At 37.3% G+C, this 6,565-nt stretch overlaps 1 pseudogene; it reads left to right on the top strand.

Moving 5' to 3' along the window:
- The first annotated feature begins 6,295 nt into the window (after positions 1 to 6,295).
- The window catches only part of LOC128250034 (interleukin 17-like protein), a 4,611-nt pseudogene continuing 4,341 nt past the window's right edge, over positions 6,296 to 6,565 (top strand).

Here is a 6,565-nt window from a genome sequence, read left to right as displayed (position 1 = left end):
ATTATAAATTAACTACCAACAAAAATAATTGGCAAGCTAACTTAAAAAATCATCACCTAAATAGCAGAAAAAAAAACGACAGTGAAGGTATGCAGACTCTTCAAGAATCGATCCTTTTGGTTATATTAATAATAATAAAGGAGTTACGACGCAAAAACGTATATATTCAAATGAACATATTTATCTTCTTCAATATATATTTCAGTATAAAGAATTCATTAAGAGACTTAATAAATCAAAATATATATATATATATATATGTTTAATTGCCAACCAAGTTTGGCGTCCTAAACGGGACAGTGCTACTGGCATTTATAGTTCAGGAAGATATCTCTTCCTGTTGGTAAACGAGACACATTCTATGTCCAATTAGTATTTGCGAGAGGAGGTCATCGCTTCCATCCCTAGCCTTACGTGATACGCACGGACTCGAGTTTCTGGGTGGTTGCTCATCCTCAGCTTGTATTAATCACCAACTAGTGATGAATATTTTTATTATGATTATACAATCAAACACAGAGGGGGACATTGCAGGACATCACAAACACACAAAATGATATCTGAGTTCAGATGAGTATATTTACAAATGACATCCGTTTATGTACAATTAACTGACTTTGTTTTTTTTTTCCTTTTTTTGACACCACCTTTTTTTTTTCTCTTAAAATAAAAATGAAATCAGGCGGATTCACCCGGGAGCCTGTAAGGCCCGGCGACTATCTATTTTCCTTTCATCGATGGTTAAGCTGGGTTACTCGCACCCACCTTTCTCATCACGTCCTTCCATCTTTCCTCATATACCCTACGTGTCAAGGTTTTCCGATCCAGTCACATCTTGCTCTTCAGATGGTATCTGAAGTAATTTAGTAAACCGGGGCCAGAGATGAAGGATCCTGTCGCGACACCTTCCATTCTTGTTCACCATGCGCATTCTTTCAGTACTGCAACCGTACAGAGAAAACATGCCACACCTTCTTTTGAGAGTCCGGTTGGCAGTACCATCTATATCATAGATCCAGTCGATAGCCGTACTCTTCGCAGATACGACAACACGTGTTCCACGAAAAACCATCAAGCTTGACAGCTCCCGAGATTGTACAAAAGCATGCTGGACGGTTTCGTCGTCCAGGCCACATCTTGGGCAAGTCGATGGCACTGAAACTCCGTGTCTGGATAACTTTTCGCGAACAGGTAGCGCTTTCATGCAGCACTGCCAGGCTAGGGATCTTTGGTCAGTATCCAAATACTCCGGTCTGACAGTCCTACTAAACAGGTTGGCGAGTTGGTTCTCGTCGAACCCTAGAGCCCCTCCTAAGACATCATCGTTTCTAAACACCACCAGCCCTCTATAGAACACCGAGGTGGTATTCCTGCTGCCGGCTTTGCGCGCCTTGTGGATAAGCGTGAGTGCCTCTTGGCACTCCTTTTGCCATTCAGTCAGGTTTCGTCTTTTTATAAAACCGAGCTTAAATTTTACCATAGTGGCCGGTCGTGGGGAGAATCCCTCCGTCAGCGGGCTCCACACCTTATCAACTTCCAGGTGGCGGCAGAGAGGTCTCTGCCTCAACGCATGTCTGTGCATCATTAACCAAGGCACCCCTAACCCACCCTTTAACGGATCCTGACAGCAAACGGAGCGCCTCACAAGTGGCTCTCCACCCTTCCACAAAAAGCGGAAAAAGGTGTCGTTTCAACTTTTTTTAGCCACGAATCAGGGCAAGGGACAACGGTCAGGCGGTAAGTGATTATAGATGCAATAAACACCTGCACCACCTTCGCCTCTCCTTTCAAGGACAGAGGTCTTCCGGACCAAATCCAGACTAGTGCCTCCACCTTGTTTGCCAGCTCACTCCAATTCTTTTCCGTCAGGGAGTCCAGCCCAAACCAAACTCCAAGCAACTTAATAGGACCATCGGTCCAGTGCCCCAGGACACTGGCCGATATCAATTTGCTCCTGCAGGTACCGAGGCGCAAGCCAATCGACTTGTCCTTGTTAACTTTTGCTCTTGCCACCGCCTCGTATCCTCTGATAGCATCTTCTACACGAGGTAGCTGTGCTTCGTTGGACACAACATTTCGTAGCCTACAGGTATTTCCTCCACTACAATTTTGACCGTTCTGCGACCCAGATAGGTGGGTAGCAGCATTATCTCCCCATTTTTCAGTGTTCTGATAGCTATTTCTTTTGCTACGTTGGCCGACTGGAACTGTGCCTCCACAGTTGTACTACGTATTCCTCGGCCAACGTAGCATATTTAGTTCCAGATGGGTGCCAAGCAACTCTCCACTACCTCATTCTTCGCTTCCGGTTCTGGCATTTATTTCCGCCACCGTTTCTGGCGGCGGAATTAATTTGGTATCGCCGTCGACCTGCTTCACCATATTGCGGTAACTGAACAGTTGTTCCATTTTAAACTTCATTTCTATTTCCTTGCCACCGACCGCGGCAGAAAAACTGTTTTTTCTCCTTAGACGAATCACTTTCTTTTCCCATAGCAGGGAAGTCCTTTCGAGAATCCAAATTGAAATTCATATTTTCAGTATTTGCCATAATGGCCAAAAAACAACGCCCGAACAGGGAAAAAATTAATTTTTCACAGAAATTTTTCAAACAATAAAATATTTTTTAAACAGTATTTTCGCCACGCTGGGCGTAAATTATAGTTAACAAGACAGTTCGAATTCAACTATAACTCAATTCAACAATTTGTAAAATAACATAAAACGAGCCAAAAACGAACTCACATATCACGGCAATCAAAAACGCGGAGACAATTACCAGCTAGTAATGAAAACTCACCCCACTCGCAAAATGCTATAAGCTTTTCCCAGCGACGAATCATCGCTGATCTCGAAAAAGGAGAATTAACTATAGTAAATCTCTGAGCGAGATGTAATCAGTGGCAATACAGAATCGTAACATAATTGTCAACCAAATGTGGCATCCTATACGGGACAGTGCTACTGGCGTTTATACCCCCAGGAAAACATCTCTTCCAGCTAGCTAACGACACACATCCTGTGTCCGATTAGTATTTGCGAGGGGAGGTCATCGCTACCATCCCTAGACTTACGTGATATACACAGTCTCAATTTTCTGGGTAGTTACCCGTCCTCAGCGTGTGTTATCACCAGTCAGTGATTGCTTTGGTCGTTGTAATACATGTGCATAAAACCCATGTGGGATATATATGGAAAGAAGTGTGAGAAAAAGAACTGATAAAAACCTTTTCGTACTAAAACTAAGTGTGGTTAAGAATTTCAATTAAAAAATGCATAGAATTTAATGTGATTTTTTATGTATATTAATGGTATATAAACTATATAATAGAATTCGAGGAAGGCCACTTTCTACAGTCGTTTCCAGAGTTCATGTCGTGGAAGAAAAATTAATAGAAATCTTACAAACCATGCAAGCAATTAAACATAGCACAATATAATTATCACGGTACTGAGAGCTAAAAGTTTTCAATTTGCAGGTACTCTTCCAAATCATCCAACATGTTTATTTCTATGATTTTTCGAAAATATAGGATGGAATTTCTGACTTCATGAAGGAATTGCATCAGAGAAATTATTTAAGATATTTAAACTATAGGATCTAAGGATAATGTACGATTCTCTTATACATAACCTGCATCTATTCGAACTAGCACTATAAGGGGTGGGGCGCTCCGCAATTATGGTCCAACATAAAGAATAATTAGTGTTGCTATCTCTTAGGTAGTGTATATATGAAGCGAGAGTTGTTGAGCTTTTATACTTAACTTTAATAAAGGAATTTAAGTGAGCTCTATATCTCCTCTTAAATCAGCAATGCTTCCATATAAACCTTAGTCTTTTAGTTATCTACTTTTACTATACACTCATACTCCACATTTTTCTTAAGACATGAATCGGCAAGTGGACATGATTCAAGCACTCTACAGCTACATGTTTATTTTTCGGCTATTATTCCCGTGATTGTCATTTTGTCTTATTGTTGTTCTTTTTTGTTTGGGGGGGATGAGTTGTCAGGTTCTGTAACTACCAAAAGTTGACGTGGATTAGCATTATTAATTTTAAACTTACTTCTATCTCTAGATTTGTTATTATTACCAGGGCCTACATTAGGTACGTTATTAGAGTTATTATTCGATTGATTGTACTTCTAATTATGGAAGCTACAATATATCCTGGATAAGGCATTGCAGAGTAGGTGAATTTTATTGAAGATTTATTACAAATTCAGTAATATATGTGGTGCTTTGGAAAATTAGCCTTCAAGATCTTGAAAAACAATTTAGGCAAGTTCTTAAACTTAAGAGAAAAGGGTGGGTAAGCCAGATTCTTTCGCGTTTTCTAGAATTGGATGTTTGGTCATGTTACACATTTTAGAAATTTATTACTAGGTTGTATTCCACTAAATATGATATGTTTGCCATGTGGATTATTTATTTCTATGTTTATCAATACAGGGTTTGCGCTAATAGTTTTAGACACAGAATTATGAGATATATTTGTTAATATTCTTTTAAGTTTAGTGTTAGACATGTAAGAAATTTGATTGTAAAAAAGCACTTTGTTTCAAGGCGTTATTGTAAATCGGAGCTTGTTTATTAAAGATCTCCTCATTGATAAATAAATTTAAGATTCTAACGGTAATAGCTGTAACGATTCCGTTAATAATTAATCTAGGATGATTGGAGGAAACGTTGATATATTGCAGGGATTGATTTGGTTTTCTAAATGGATAGTATAATTGAGTTTTAAGGTTCAATGATACGTCCAGATATTTGACTACCTTAGAATTAGTATAAACAATAATACTATGGTTGAAAAAATCTAGCAAAAAAATTCTACCACCGGTTTAGATAACCCATGGGTAACAAGGAGCGCATCGTCCTTATGAAGACCTCAGGATACATTTTGGAAGCTATTTTTAATTTGAGAGAGGGGATATATGCCCACCAAATCCGTCACCTGTGCTAAATTGGACGACCCCATAGTTATATCAAAATAGTCCATAGATTCAGATCTAATCATTTATATTCATCAAAGTTAATAAGGGTATTTCTGGCTGCCAAGATTATGTCAATGTCTGACCTAGACATATTAGTAAATTTGCGTGCAAAAATTAAGGCCTTGTTTAAAAAGGATAGAAGACATGGAGGCGTAAGATTTCTATTAATTTTTCTATCTGGAAACGCCGTATAAAGTGAACTTCCTCGAATTGTATTACATAGCTCATATACCACTTATATATTTAAAAAAAGAAACACATTGCATTCTATGCATCTTTTAACTGAAATTCTTAACAGCTCTTAATTTTAGTATGAGAAAAATTTTTATCAGTTCTTTTTCTCATACTTCTTTCTATATATATCTCACATGGATTTCATTTACATGTTTTTATGTATATTGATATGTGTGTGTGTGTGTGTGTGTGTGTGTGTGTGTGTGTGTGTGTGTGTGTGTGTGTGTGTGTGTGTGTGTGTGTGTGTGTGTGTGCGTGCGTGCGTATGTGCGTGCATGCGTGTGTGTGTGTGTTTAAATATTAATATATGTCGATATGTATTAATATGTATATACGTATTTTAAGTCGAATTATAGCAGTATGAGCATGTATAAAATGTTGATTGCATAATTTGAGTTTTAGTTCTTAATTCTTATCTTATCTTAATTTGGGTTTTTAGATCTTAATTCTTGTCTTATATATATATATATATATATATTAATAGATAGATAGACAGACACATAGATAGATAGATAGATAGATAGATAGATAGATAGATAGATAGATAGATAGATAGATAGATAGATAGATAGATAGATAGATAGATAGATAGATAGATTAGGCAATAAATAGAATAAAGTACATTAAAATAGAACGGAAAAATACGCAAGATAATATTTTACTTAGTTCCCGTGTATTAAGACAACTCACACCGCACACCATCCGATTAACAGGTAAAAGAGGAAACATTATAAGCTATGTCCTGGTTACTTGAGACTTTCCTCTAGATATATTGGTAGCCATTATTTTGTTGCTCGATATCAGATAATTCCCTTTAGCGGGAGAATATTTTCTCGTAATTTTCTTAGTTCCTTCTTGTTTTATTTATAAATTCTTAGTTTCCATCACGCGTTATGTCATACGATAACTCCACCGCGTCAAATATCAAATATTAGCTATCTCTGAATAGCTAGTATCAACACAAGCGAATATTATTTTTTAAAATTTTGTTTGAGTTGTTTGAAAATATATATACATTTCTGTTGTCATCGTTTCCATTCCAAGTGACCAAGCATTATAATGAATAGCTCCAACGTAAGCAAACAAACATTGTATATACCAAGTGTTATATTTATATTTTTAGTCATATTTCTATGGTTACACTCATATCATTAATGGAAAGATCTACCATTTGTTCAAACGAGTAATTGATATTACTTATGTACATTACTCAGATTGTTATTATACATCTGAGACGTAATTTTATGGCTTTGGAATATTGATCTAATTATTTGCTTTGGTGCACACACACACACACACACACACACACACACACACACACACACACAC

This window comes from Octopus bimaculoides, chromosome 1, assembly GCF_001194135.2.
Source record: "Octopus bimaculoides isolate UCB-OBI-ISO-001 chromosome 1, ASM119413v2, whole genome shotgun sequence".
Lineage (NCBI taxonomy): Eukaryota > Metazoa > Mollusca > Cephalopoda > Octopoda > Octopodidae > Octopus > Octopus bimaculoides.
This window is presented reverse-complemented; position numbering and strand designations above follow the sequence as displayed.